This window comes from Macaca thibetana, chromosome 3 (genome assembly GCF_024542745.1).
Source record: "Macaca thibetana thibetana isolate TM-01 chromosome 3, ASM2454274v1, whole genome shotgun sequence".
In the NCBI taxonomy this organism is placed as follows: domain Eukaryota; kingdom Metazoa; phylum Chordata; class Mammalia; order Primates; family Cercopithecidae; genus Macaca; species Macaca thibetana.
Window position 1 is genome coordinate 113537649 of NC_065580.1, and position 15186 is coordinate 113552834.

Consider the following 15186-nt stretch of genomic DNA (forward strand, 5'->3'; position numbering starts at 1 on the left):
CTGAGGGCTATTTCCTGTTAAAATGAGACAGTTTTGGCATCAATTCTATATATATATGTTTGGTTTGTTGTTGTGGTTGTTTTTTAATTTCACTGTTGTAAGTAGTTAGGGCAATTTTTAGATTCAATTCTGTTTGTATTTAGGGCCATGGTTATGGTAATAATCTGTGAATAAGTACATAGGAATGGAGGAAGTCACTAAGCGTCACTCAATTTTTATAACTCCTTCCAGGGCTCGTGCCAAAAACCACAAAAAAATTATTTTTTAGGTCCTATTATCTGACAATTTGATTAGGTTCTCCTTTATTTTTTAAAGGTACTAGAAACCAGCTAACTTTCAAACAGATTTCATTGGCCCAAATTAAAGTCATTGTCTCAGTTTCTGGAACATCTACCAAAAAAAAGCTTTCCTAAATGACATTAATTATACCTATTTTATTACAGATACCTTCTATAATTGATTAATACTGTTAGAAAAAGTAAGATTGAAATATTGTTCAGTTAGTACACCTTTGTAATATGATGCAGTATTTTTAAATCTTCTTTTAAAATACTTTTGTCAAAAACTTGAGAATGGCAAATTTTGGCTCATTCATGTCACTCAATTAGTAAAATGGTCACCTTTTAACAAAATCTGCAAAGCCAGTCCTCTTCAGCAAATCCAGCAACCAAGTCAGATTTCTTCTCTGTTGGGAAATCCTACCTTCCAATTTTTTAGATTCAAACCCTTTGTGTTAATGTGTGTGCTGAGATGGCCATCCCACTTCTGAGGTTGCCTTCTAAGATAAATACACAGGTGAGACACAGAGCTTTGCCATGTTCTCTTGTCTAATGAAATAAAGCTCTTCTGCTGCCAATGTTTTGTCCTGGGCTCATTGCTCTGCTCTTATGGCCAGTATGCAGGAGGAATTTGGCTTCAGCTGGGAAATAGAAGAAACAGGGTCTTAAAAACTTATTACCACTTCTGCCTCCCTGTTGGGTAGTAAGTCTTATTATCAAACATAGCAACATGGCCCAGCATGCTCACCTCTGACTCTGTTTCCATGCTTTACCCTAAACAAAAATAGTTACAAAGCCAGCAAGATGGAAACCTTACCAAAGTGCCTCGACGGAAGGAAGCTTCACAAGGACGTGATCTCATTAACCCTTTCTTCATTTTCCAGAAGGTTTTTATTTCCAGAGTCTATGTAAGATTCACAGTGGCGAAGATATACCTCTGTTATTTTGAAACATGGTAGAAGGACATTTGTGATAGGGGAAGTGTGTGTGTGTTATCTAGCTTGAAGACCATGGACAGAAAGTAACAGACTTGCTCTAGGGTGGACTCAAATCCATCACACACTGGCCCTTGATGTTCCTTTTCATCAAAATGTCCCTTGACTGGCCTGCCCGAGTCCCTCCTGCTCTCTGGGCATGGTGAATTAGAGGACACTCCAATGAAAGAGGCAGTCCCAATCACAGAGCTCCAGAGAAGGGGATTTGGAAGCTGGAAATGCTAGAAATGCAGATTTTTGAGTCTTTCTTCTAGAATTGAGGCTGTGGAAGTCCATGAGCCTGTAGAGGCAGGATGTACAGAGAATTACCTCTGTGTGTGTTCATGGGGAAGCATGCTGTGTTAACACAAAAGGAGGAAGGATGCCCAGAAGTCAAATTGAGAATCCACATTCGATGGGATGCTACGGGGCTTTTCTGTAAACCTATAATATTTTTAGGGTAATTATGATAAGAAAAACAGGAGTGGAACAGCCAGTGTTAATTCATCTTTACATTCCCCATGGTAGATTTGTGACTTAAGGAACACCAGTGGTAAAGCTGAGGTTTTCTTCACAATTCCACTTTCCAAGTCTTTTTCCTGCACAAAGTCACCAAAGAAAATCGGCAATTCTCCTAAACTCTAGACTAGGGAATCTTAGTCAGAGAATTTGTCTTGCAATGACTTATGTCCAGAGAATGGTCTTGTGTGGAGAGAAATATCTACGCTGAATTCTTACAACTAAATGAAAAAATTATATGCTTGAAGATTTCATTAACATTGGGACATTGGCCAGGCGTGGTGGCTCACGCCTGTAATCCCAGCACTTTGGCAGGCCGAGGTGGGTGGATCACAAGGTCAGGAGATTGAGACCGTCCTAGCTAACACAGTGAAACCTGTCTCTACTAAACAAACTACAAAAAATTAGCCGGGCATGGTGGCGGGCGCCTGTAGTCCCAGCTACTCTGGAGGCTGAGGCAGGAGAATGGCGTGAACCCAGGTGGAGCTTCCAGTGAACCGAGATCACACCACTACACTCCAGCCTGGGCGACAGAGCAAGATTCCGTCTCAAAAAAAAAAAAAATTAGAACATAAAAGCAAAAAGAAAAATGCCTAAATGTTCAAATATAGATAAAGGACTGACTAAAATAATGGTTCATGTGAAATGAGTATGACTTATGACCCTTGGGTAGAATCAAAGTACATTTTATCTGTGAGAGCTTCAGAAACATTCATAACAAGGAGACTTCTATGTAAACAGGTTACTTGATAATAATAAAAATAATACTTAGCCAACACTGAACTACTCATGATGCTCCAGATACTGTTTTAAGCACTTACTCATTTAATCCTCAGAGTAACCCTATGAAATACAAGTAGATGGGAAAGCCAAGGTCTACGGAGGTTGACTAACTTGCTGAAGGATACCTAGCTAGTCAGTGGCAGAGCCAGAATTTGAACACAGAGTCTTGTGCTAGAGTCTGCACAATGCACACTGTCCTGTCCCAACAGGTTTCTCATTTGTTTTGGTCAAGTTCTGTACTTTCTAGGATCTCTCTCTCATCAAAAAATTGTGTGTGCAGGTTTTGGGCACTAAAACCATGACATCAATAATGACAATAATTACAGGACCAAAAAGAAAAGTATCCTTCCTTTTCCATATTCTTTTCCACATTCATATGCATACTAATTATTATAAGATTATAAACATAAAATTTTTCTCCTTTCCTTTTCTTTTTTTTTGGAAACAGAGTCTTACTCTGTCCTCCAGGCTGGAGTGCAGTGGCACAATCTTGGCTCACTGCAACCTCTGCCTTCCGGGTTCAAGCGATTCTCCTGCCTCAGCCTCCTAAATAGCTGGGATTACAGATTACAGGTGCCCGCCACCACACCTGGCTAATTTTTGTATTTTTAGTAGAGATGGGGTTTCGCCATATTGGCCAGGGTGGTCTTGAACCCCTGACCTCAAATGATCCACCCGCCTCAGCCTCCCAAAGTGCTGGGATTACAGGCATTAGCCACCACTCCCGGCCAAGCCACATCACTTTTTAATGGGTAATTGTATATTGTCATCAGTAACATATCACAAGTATTATTGTATTTTAATGTTATAATCCTTTTGCTGTTCTATACCCCACTTTCTTAAATTATATGTATTTAATAGCTGACAATTCTTACTATTATGTAATGTCTTGTATTCACTATGTTTAGATGTATATTGCTGAAAAAAGCACAAATTGAATTATAAATGGACTGTCTTTGTCTTACCTGAATAATTTATTTTGAACTTGTAATAACAAATGAATTGTTGCTTAGCAAGAATGCTGATTGTGACATTTAGCTCAAGATATCAATAATTCCTGCAGTTCTTGCCAGATTATGGTTAGAGATCTTATACCTCAGCACCATAATAAATAAATATTTTTGCCTTCTACAACAGTAGGTGTCAAAGCAGCTAATTTTGTTGCTCCATCATTGTGTTAGTTCATTCTTATCCTGAGGAAATTTCAAAAGAAAGCTTGAAACTGAAGACCATTTTACATGACTGATGTAAAGGTTGTTGAATAAACAAAATAAACCCATGGCAGTGAAATCACTCCATGATTAGTTGGCGGTAGAGTTTGTTCAAGAAACCCTAAGTCATTTTCTTGGTGCATTCATTTGTCCAGCACTGTATTTTTTGCAAGATGGCAGTTAAGGGATGCAACTCACTATCATAGTGCAAATTAAGTGAAAAAAATATCTTACGTTCATTTATCCATTATGTGAATATCTACTGAGCACCTTGACTCTGCTGGTGGCCAATTACATAAGACAGGCATGACCCTGCCCTCATGGAACTTTTGGCCCCAGCTTGGAATTGTCAAAGAAACACAAAGCTGGACACTAATAAAGAAGACCAGACAGATTCTAGTCAGTACTACTGCAGTAAGGAAGAGACCTCAGTGAAACCTCAGCTTAGCTCCCCTGAGACAAAGGTGGTATGTGCTAAAGGAAAGGGACTAAAGGAAGGTAAGGGGGTAGTCTATGGGTTTAGGCCATCTGGGTTTGTTAATTGACACTTACCTGGAGGAGAAACAAAAGTCTCTATCTTTAGGACAGGACATAGTTTTGCCAACTGGATCAGGGCCCCACAAAGTTAGGATCTTACTCTCCCTCAGGAACTGGGAGACAAGAGAGCTATCTTACTGAATGTTTGCATTTCGAAGAGATGGCTCCCACATACTTGAGAGGACATTTCTGGGTGGTAGAAGGTTTCTGTCTCAAAGGGGCACAAAAAGAATATATAATTGCAAGCTTTCTAAAGTAAATGTTCTAAGAAAAGTGAGCTCGGAGGCCTATCATCAGGTGTTGTCTGAAACAAACAGTAAATTTTTTTTTTTTTTTTTGAGACGGAGTCTTGCACTGTCGCTCAGGCTGGAGTGCAGTGGTGCAATCTTGGCTCACTGCAACCTTCACTTCCTGGATTCAAGAGATTCTCCTGCCTCAGCCTCCCAAGTAGCTGGAATTACAGGCGCCTGCCACCATGCCCAGCTAATTTTTTGTATTTTTAGTAGAGACTGGGTTTCACTATGTTGGCCAGGCTGGTCTCAAACTCCTGACCTTGTGATCTGCCTGCCTCGGCCTCCCAAACAAACAATAAATTCTTTTGGCAGCATTGAGTTTTCTCAGGCAGGCATTTTAAGGGGGCTGGAATTGTCACCCTAGGAACACAGCCTGGAACTGATAGGAACTATGCTGGTGTTTATTCAAGACTTTTCCTGTAGTGGGGTGGATGAAATCACCTGCGCTGCAAGTTGTAGTTCTTCTAGGCCAAGGTCAAGGCCTGCTTGAGAACTCTGAATAGAGTCTGGTCAAGGAGAGTCTTTGTCCCAACATTGGCAGTTAAAACAAAGCTCACTGTGTCTGCAGTAAGAATGTCGTGCAGGTTGTACACTCCACAGCATGCCTGGCCATGAGCAGTGGTCTCGTGACCACAGCTGCTTCAGCTGTTCAGAAAATTTATAATCGGTTCTCCTCAGTTTCATCCTGGTCAGTGGACAAGGTCCCTTCTGTCCTACCCCTACCCAAGGTCTTCAGGTCCCTTACTCTCATTTCAGGGCAAGATGACGGGGGAGTTATAAGTGCCCAGGGCTGTTGGATGATTTGTGGTCCACAGTGCAGGGGGCTGGGGGCCTCCTACACTGAGCACAGCTGGGCACCATCTTCCTTCCAGCCTTTCCTGTAGCCCTCCAAGGAGAAGGTATGTGTTATCCCTCCCCATCCAGGACACCCTCTCTCCCCTGCCACTTCTTCCCCCTGGACACTAAAATTCTCCATAAGCAGACATCATCTGGCGCTCAGGCTGTGGCTCTCTTTCTCCTCTTTGTTTCCTCTTTGCATTGGACTAGGGGAGAAAACCCATCTTTTGGAACTGGAGAGCAAATTAATGTACAGAGGAAACACATGAATTAATACTTTTAGATGAGCCTCCACCATGTGCACTCACAAGGGAGCATTTTAAGGGTTCTGATGATGGAGTTCTGAGAGCTCTGGGAACAGACACCAGGAACACAGCAGCCGATCTGCCACGGAGTCAAGAGGATCTTCCGGGAGGCTTTGTCATTCTGTAAATCAAGGGGTTAGGAAGACAGGGGAGAGGACAGGGAAATGGAGTGTGAAGATAAGCATTGGCCAAAAAGGTCTACCATGCTTTTTTTTTTTTTTTTTTTTTTGGTCTTTTATTTTTTGTCTCTTCTGCTCTCCATTGGATCAAATACGTTTTGTTTTATAGCTTTCTTTCCTCCCCTCAGTCCCCCACTGACTTGGAAGTAATGTGTTCTACTTCAATTATTTAGTGGTTAACTTTCATTTTTTAAGAGGCATAATTAACTTTATGAACACTGAAGCTCATTAATCTCTGTATTGTACTCTAACACCACAAAAGCCTTACAATGCCCAGCTTCCCTCCCCCACCTCCCATACTTGGGGCTGCTTTTATTTCCTTCTTTTTGTAAACTTCTAGGTCTGGTCATTTATCATTATTTTTACACTCAGTTCATATTTAAGTGAATCAAAGTGTTTGCCAGTTTCATCTCTTCAGATGGTTTCTTAAATCCAACTCACTTCTAGATTCAGTATTCTTTGTGCTGAAATAATCTTTAAGCTATTTAGAATGAAAAACTCTCTCGGTCTTTGTTATAGCTGAGTTAACCCTTATTCTTGAAAGACAGACTTGCTAAATATATAATTCTAGGATAGCTGTTGTATTTTCATGTGGCACTTTGATTATTGCATTATCTTCCGAAGTCCTTTGCTGCTTTGTAAAAAGGTGCTTTTGTCTAATTTCCATTACTTTTTAAAATTTGCTAAATATATAATTCTAGGATAGCTGTTGTATTTTCATGTGGCACTTTGATTATTGCATTATCTTCCGAAGTCCTTTGCTGCTTTGTAAAAAGGTGCTTTTGTCTAATTTCCATTACTTTTTAAAATTTTATTTTTTTATTTTTGAGACAGAGTCTCGCTCTGTCACCCAGGCTGGAGTCCAGTGGTGCGATCTCAGCTCACTGCAACCTCCGCCTCCCAGGTTCAAGCAATTATCCTGCCTCAGCCTACAGAGTAGCTGGGATTACAGGGGCATGCCACCATGCCCGGCTAATTTTTGTATTTTTAGTAGAGACAGGGTTTTACCTCGTAGGCCAAGCTAGTCTCGAACTCTTGACCTCAAGTGATCCGCCCGCCTCGGCCCCCAAAGTGCTGGGATTACAGGTGTGAGCCACTGTGCCCAGCCTAAAATTCTATTTTTAAATTGACAAATAATATTGTACATATTCATGGTGTACAAAGTGGTGGATAGTGATGCAATCAAGGTAATTAGCATATTTGCTGTCTCAAACATTCATCATTTCTTTGTCTTGGAAACATTCAATGCCCTCCTTCTATTTAATAGCTATTTGAAACTATATAATTTATTACTGTTAACTGTAGTCATCTTACCATGCTATAGAACCTAGAACTGATCCCTCTTGTCTAGCTGAAATTTTATGTCGTTTAACATACCTCTCCCTATCCTTCCCTCCCCATTCCCTTGTCAGCTTCTAGTATCCTCTGCTCTACTTTTAACCTTTATGAGATCAACATTTTTAGTTTCTAGGTATGAATGAGAACATGTGGTATATAACTTTCTATTCCTGGCTTATTGTACTTTAAAAAACATGGAATGCTTCACAGTTTGGCATGTCGTCTCATGGGGGAGCCATGCTTATTTTCTCTTACTGTTCCAATTCTGACAGGTGCATTGCAGAAATGAACCCTAACATTACTTTTGAGATAATCTTTCTTCTCCTGGTAATTAAAGTAGTTGTCTTTTTATGGTCTGCAGATTTACTAAGCTGTACCTATGTGTAGATTTATTTAATTTATTCAGATTAGGAGTTGTGGTGCTGCCTCAATTAGAAATTCCATATTTCTTTATATCTGGAAACTTCACCATCATCCCTTCAAACATCCCTCCTCTCCCATATTCTTTTTCTGTTTTTGGAACTCCTTTTAATAGATAATGAACATTTTCATTTCTCTTCCCTATTATTGAAACCCTCATATTTTCCAGATCTTCGGGTGACATCTGAGTGATTTTCTCAAATCTTTTCTCCAATAGACTAATTCTCTGAAGTCTGCTCTTTCAACCTTCTATTGATTTCTCTATTTCAATGGCTAGACGTTTCATTGTAGAATTCCTTTGCTTCTTTTGCAAATCAACTTGGTCTTTTCCCGCAGGGTCCTGTTACAGTCTTATGACTCCCATATCTTCCTTTACCTTGAAACAATGAAAGGTGACATTCTTATTTTAAGTGTTCTCTTGGGCTGTTTTATTATCCTGAGTTATTGGGGTTAAAGTCTCCTGGTGTTTCACCTGCTGCCTCTCCTGGCGGTTTTCTATCACTGAGAGTCCCCAGGGTCTGGGTCGGGCAGTATCTCCAGGGGACAGCTCACATTAACCTCTTCTGGGCCTCGTAGGATTCAGCAGTTTAGGGTAATGTGTGTCTCTTCACTACCCACACAGTGTGAGTTCTGGCTTCATTCTCATTGGGGGTTTGGGTGTAGGACATGCTCCTCTTAGGCAATTCCTATCCCTCTTGGCCTCTTTGGAGCCACTGCTTCCTAGGGGCAGCACTGGTCGGCAGTGCTGTTTCTTTCCACTGAAGCAACAAGCCAGCCCTCCGAGGTGTCTGGTTTCCAGCATGTAACCGGGGGTCTGGAATCATCTCCCTGCAAGAGCATCAGAAGCCACACACTCCTGGAGACTGAGGCCCGGGTCTGTCTCCGAAATACCTGTGCCTACCTCTGGCTTCCATTTTAGCCACGTCGCCCTGGCTTTTAGATTTTGCTTCATTCCTGGCACCTCTTTTGATATTGAACTTGGATATATGCACAAAGCATTACCTCTTATTTAGCATTTTTATGTATTTGAGGCAGTTAGAAGTGGGAGGCGGGCAGCCTTTCATGCCAGCTCCGCTTGCCCTGTGGTATGAGGCCCCAAATTGTTTTATGAAGCCAGCATAACAGTGGCATCAGACCCACTGAGCCCCTCACAGTCTTGCCCATGATTGCCATCGTGGTGAATGGTTTCCAGACAAGACCAGATAGGGCACGCTGGCCCCCTGAAGACCCACGCTCCCCTGTCCCCTGTCACTCCTGCTGATCAGAACCAGAGCTGATGACGCCTCGCAGGCAAGTGTCCTCAGCCAGGGCCTGCGGGCGTGTGACACTCTCCAGGCACCAGGCATCACTCTGCTTCCTGAGCCGCTTACTCTGGATCCGGTTCTCTGCTTTTTTAGGCCAATGACTATTATTTTAATTCTCAGGGGTATCTTGGGGGCTCCTGTCTCCTCTGTAAAGCACTGTCAAATTAACAAAGGAGCTTCTCTCTCTCCTGTCTTGAAAACATTAGAATTTGCACGAAGGAGCCTCCTTGCCCATTTTTTTCTCTGTGAAAAAAGTTTCAATTGAGAGTGATTTTGCAGCCAGGCTACAACTGGGTAAGATTTGATGGAGACGTACAGACACGAAGCCAGGAGTATCAATGTCTTTCCACAAGTCTGCTGGAAAGGAGAAAAGAAAACTGGTTATTCGAGTGAGAGGAATGTGGAGAAGAGTGGACATATCTGAATGCCGGCAGGAAGGAGCTGAAACAAAAGGAGTGGCGGGCATTCCAGAAGAGGGAAGGGAGCATTAATAGAGCAAGTCATGAGACGGGCCGGGCACTGGCGTTCACCCCGAGGTCATCTGCCGTGCCGGTCCCACAGCATCTCTACTTAAGGTGAGGTACTCAATATGTCAGAGCGGAACTTTAACCAAAGGAACACAGCCACCACTCCAAACTTTGGGCTCTTCTCCAAAGCAAAGGTCGGACAGAGTTGAGAGAAACTTAAAATCAGCTGCTCTTGATGGTTTTAAGTCAACAGCCGGGGACTAGCAGTTTTCAGGCCTGAGTGTACCCAGCCATACGTGGGGTCTGAGTGCAAGCAGGGCCTTCCTTCCTACAGAAGGATCCCTGCAGCCTGTCCCACTGCCTGGATGGGGAGACCTTGCTGACCAAGGACTCTTTTAATGGGAGGGGTTTCATAGAAGTTGATGTGTCTATTATCACTGCCCAAAAAGAACTTATTGTGGCGATAGGTATTGAAAAGTTGCATAGTGATGAGGTGAGAATAGGAAAACTTTCAGAGTATGAGGCCCTAGGTGGCTGTGGTAGAACATGATTAAGAGGGGCTCAGGTCATCCTGAGACAGGATTTTTGCACGCCTGGGCCACTGATAGAAGACTCAAGAAGGGTCAATTAGAAGTGTGTGTGTGTGTGTGTGTGTGTGTGTGTGTGTGTGTGTGATGATATTGTTACCAGGGGGTCCTTGCTCTCAGAGCTCCCAAGATGGTGGCGGGCCGCTTCCAAGATGGCAGCAAGCCTCGTATTCTCTCTGACCTGGGGTTTTTGGCCTCACAGACTCCAAGGAATGGAATCGTGGGCCATGTGGTAAGTGTTATAGCTCTATTAAAAGCCATGGGTCACAGAAGAGAACCGTGGAACCTAGCGACTAGCGTTCAACTCAGTTAGGACGAACCCGGGCACTTAGCGGAGCAGGAACAATGGCAAGCCTTTGGCCCAATCCAGAGCGGGCAATGGGTGCCTCCCTGGATCAGGAGCGCAGCAGACACCCTGCCTGATCCGGAGGGGTAGAAGTCAGTGGTGGGTCTGCAACGGGGGCAAATAGCAGTGGTGGACAGCGAGCAAAAGCTCAACTCGAGCGGTAACAAACATGGACCAGAAGAGTGTACAGTTGCAAAATTTAATAGAGTGAAAACAGAGCTCCCATACCAAGGGAGGGTATCCAAAGAGGGTAGCCATTGCTGGCTGGAATGCCTGGGTTTATATCCTGATCATTGTCCGTCCCACTGTGCTCTCAGGTGGTAGATGATTGGCTATTTCTTTACCTCCTGGTTTTGCCTAATTAGCATTTTAGTGAGCTCTCTCTACTACCTAATTGGTCAGGTGTGAGCTGAGTTGCAAGCCCCCTGTTTAAAGGTGGATGCGGTCACCTTCCTAGTTAGACTTAGGGATTCTTAGTCGGCCTAGGAAATCCAGCTAGTCCTGTCTATCAGTATGGAGGCAGGTAGGCTAGATATCAGGATAAAAACTCCAACCTTTACCATTTTATGTAAATAAAACTGCTTTTGGCTTATTCAGGCAGTTCCCATTGTTTAAGTTCCATCCAACACATCACCTTTCTCCTCTGTGAATGAATGAACCGGTTCTGTAAGTGTCCAAGTGTGAATGCTCTGTGCGGGCACTGTGTGGGTGCTGGGGATGCAGGGAGAGTTAGGATTGATCATCTCTGTCCTCAGGGAACTCACAGTCTCATGGGACAGTGTCCTCCCACCAGAGGACATGATTCCCAGGGGTAAAAGACTTTCCAAGGGGCACTCAAGCATGGAGATTCTATGGAATCCTGTACTCAAAACCTCAACTTATATCTATTCTTTTCTAAAATTGACCTGCTAGAATAAACCTGTGTTCATAATAACCCTTCATAAAAGGGGGCGTTCCCCCTTGCCTCCCTCAAATTTTGCCTGTGCATTACCCACAGGGCATAAAACTTTGAGGATATTGAACAAAGGGAAAACCTTTTTCAAAATAATAAATCAAGACTTCATAAACCCTTTGAGCTTCCCTTCTGTTTCTGCCTTATACAGCTCAGTTAAGAATAAAGGGTGGTGTTAGGAGGGGATGCTTTGTCCTGCGTGTTTGTGATGTTCGGAATTCTTCAGATGTATGGTATGTGGAGTAATGACAAGTTTCATTTTAATGACTTTGCCTCTGCCTATCTACTATGCAAGGAGTTCTTAAGGGAGACTCACTAGAGAACAAGGCAAAGAGAGCACTGTAAGAAAGACTGAATATTGGAAACAAACCCTACCCGTATTTAAATGTAAGCATTTCTTTACACCTGTCCTCAGCACTCATCCCTCAGCTAAGAGAACAGTCTCTTCAAAGAGATTTTTGCTATTGATTCTTGTAAACACAGTTGTGATGTTTCCTGAACTATCAACATTTTCAAGGCTATTAAATGAAATGCATGAATAAAACTTGTACCCAATCTCTCTCAGATTAGGGTTGTATTATTAATTAAGGTAGTCAAAATCTGGTTTATCAAATGAGATCATACCTTGTTTATTTATAGTCATTTGCCATCTTGTAAAACATTCAATAATTTTTTCCTACTATTAATACAAAACAAAATTATAGACTAACTGCTAGACTGATAATTTTTAGCAAAATATTCTTTTCACTTTTTAAAATATATAAATTATGTTATAATTATGTTTAACAAGACTATTGGAATTATTTCTGGTATTTATACATGAGACTCATTTAACTGTCCCTCAAAACCAAATCATATGCACACAATTACAGAAGGGAGGCCACGGCTATTATGCTGCACTCTTCTTAAGTAGCTGGTAATTTTAGCTGCAAATTACATTGCACTATAGCAAATTAAGTAATGAGTGATTTATTATCTTGTTCATAAGACTTACTTTAAAATGGATAAATATATTAGATCTTCATTATTTTCTCTTACCGGAATGTCTTAGTACTCTTACAAATTGCATCTTTTACTTTATTTCTAGTCATATTTCTAATATTCTTTAAAATGTACATTAACACATTTATCTGGATTTTAAGATGAAGTCAGACATTTTTCTGAAAAAAATCTTATTTGGCTAATTGGTTTGACAAAGAGGACTGGCTTTGCCATTTATATTATATGGTAGATATTTTCCACAAATAAAACAACTAAATCTGTAGCTCTAAGATTATGACAAAAGTATATTTAAAGCATGCTAAGATTAAATCATTTTATTACAATATTATATCAGTAAAAGAGTAATGAAATTAGTAAGATGTCAATTTTCTTGCCTTTTATGAGTTAATCAATGTACTTCTCAGTGAAAGAATAGCAGGTGTAATTATCGATCACCTGATAAGGCGTGGTAAGTCTTTTTTATATACTTCCCAGAAAGTGCATTACTCTGGGACTGGGTAACAAATCTTGCCCCAAGTGAGGTGTTTTCAAGTTCTTTATGTTCATCAAACTGAAGCAGGACTGACTTGATTGAGTTATTGACTTGTAAATCATTAAAGATGATTTCATGATAAGAGACTTTTATCATAAATGACATGTGCTTATTTTGTTTGGATCAACTGTATGCTACTAGTGATAACTCTAACAATACTAATTGATTACTCAACCTGGAAGAAATGGTTTAACACTTAGAGCTGGGGATCAAAAGAATTTTTTTTTTTTTTTTTTTGAGATGGAGTCTCGCTCTGTTGCCCAGGCTGCAGTGCAGTGGCGCGATCTTGGCTCACTGCAAGCTCCGCCTCCTGGGTTCACGCCATTCTCCTGCCTCAGCCTCCCAAGTAGCTGGGACTACAGGCGCCTGCCACCATGCCCAGCTAATTTTTTGTATTTTTAGTAGAGACGGGGTTTCACCGTGGCGTGTTAGCCAGGATGGTGTCGGTCTCCTGACCTCGTGATCCACCTGCCTCAGCCTCCAAAAGTGCTGGGATTACAGGCGTGAGCCACCACGCCCAGCCAAGAATTTTTTTTTAATTAAATTTAAATCTTTATACATATTTTTATCAGAGAAAAGAATGTTATAATTAATAAAAGAGTTTATGTCATAAATAACTATAGCATTAGGATGAAATCATGTTGGGGAGTTAGAATGGGAATGTCATTGCAATGAGAAAAACAAAAGGTATAAAGTTTCTATGTGATCAAATCAGTATGTATTTTTTCAGGAAATTAAACATTTCATCAGGATTTTGGAATTTATTATATTAGACCTTTAGAGACCTTTATTTTAATTTTTTAAAAGCTGTTTTCCCTACTGGTGGCAGTTCTAATCTTCTATATTACTGGTATTGTTTATTTGCTTTTTCCTTATAGTTTTTCTTTTCTAATTGAACTACACATATGTATTTCTATAGTTTTTCTAGTTTTTCATATATATTTCTCTCTAAATTTTATAGTTATTTTTCATTTTTTCAAATACATTTTTTCTGTTTTTATACGTGGATGTACATACATGTACATTAGAGAAAATAAAGCAAATAAATAAGATTAGAAATGTGAAAGGAGATTATAACTGTCCTTGACAGGGAAAACAGCTTTTAAAGAATAAAAGATTGCCATCTAAAGGACTAGAGTAATAAATATCATAATAAAGAACTTAGGAAATAATACATTCAAATATATATTCAAATAACTTTTCTGAGTAATAGATATAAAAAAACTAGACAAACTAGAGTTTCATGTGTGTGTCTATATGCGTCTATATATCCTTGTGAAAAAATAGCTGCTTAATTTAGGTGGCAACTTAATTTAGGTGGCTACTTTCCCCTGCCCCTGTTTTGTTTTGTTTTGTTGTTTTTATTGTTCTGTGTGGTGGTGGTGATTGTTGGTATGTCAGTCAGGATCCAATCAGGAAATTATGGTGAACTCAAGGTGGCTAGTTTAAGGAGCCTTTCATAAAAGGACTCTTGACCAAGGCATGGGCAGAGCACAGGAGACAGCAAGGTGGCTGGGCAGGCATGAGCAGACACAGGTGGGCACGGGCACTAGCCCAGAAGGAGGAGGAGCCCCCAGAGAGGGGCCAGCTCACAGCCTACAGTGAGGGAACTGTGTGGGGGCATGCTCTGACCTTCACTTCTCCCTCCTTCCAGTCTTCTGTGTGTTCCACATTGGCTGAACCCAACTGGGAGGCAGCGAGTGAGGGAGCTCATGAATGCCTCCTCCCACTCAGCCTCCCAGGACCAGGGCAGGAAGAGCAAAGAGGGACAGAAGAGGCAGGTGCAAGGTAGCCTACACATTTGGGTATTTATTCACTTCCTCTTCCTGCTCTCCTTGGGTTTGCTTTGCTCTTTTTCTCCTGATTTTAAGAAATGTAAGGATTGAATTCTCAGGTTCCTGATTTACATTCTTCTTGTTTTATAACAATAGCAACTAAACTATACAATATTTAATTACCAGTGTCTAGTCAGAATGCACACTGCCCTGGGACTCCTGGAGAGCCCTTGCTGTGCCTGCATTAACCCTTTAGCTGCTGCACCTTGCAAGGGTCGGTTGCCCCGAGAGAGGCTGAAAGCAGTGCTGTTTTCCAGTCCTCACAGAAGCATTGCCCTGTCCTAACGTGGGTCAGCATGGCTGACCCAGCCAGTGCTGGCTAGATGGCAATCCTATGTAATGCTATGGATTCCACTATTGCACATAATTTTATTTGTATTCCTTTTGTGGCATTCTCATTGTCTTTCATTTCTGAGCAGTATGTAATTGCGATTTAAAATTCCTGTTTAACCAAAGGTTAAATTGTTAACAAATGGTTAAGGTATTT

General features: G+C 41.3%; 2 protein-coding genes and 1 pseudogene across 8 annotated transcripts in view; 1 reads left to right on the plus strand and 2 right to left on the minus strand.

The window, feature by feature from the left end:
* Window positions 1–15186, minus strand: part of PSMA2 (proteasome 20S subunit alpha 2) — a 617132-nt gene that overhangs the window by 290907 nt on the left and 311039 nt on the right. The window lies entirely within an intron of this gene.
* Window positions 1–15186, plus strand: part of HECW1 (HECT, C2 and WW domain containing E3 ubiquitin protein ligase 1) — a 456269-nt gene that overhangs the window by 86391 nt on the left and 354692 nt on the right. The window lies entirely within an intron of this gene.
* LOC126951796 (uncharacterized) lies at window positions 7443–7543 on the minus strand (annotated as a pseudogene).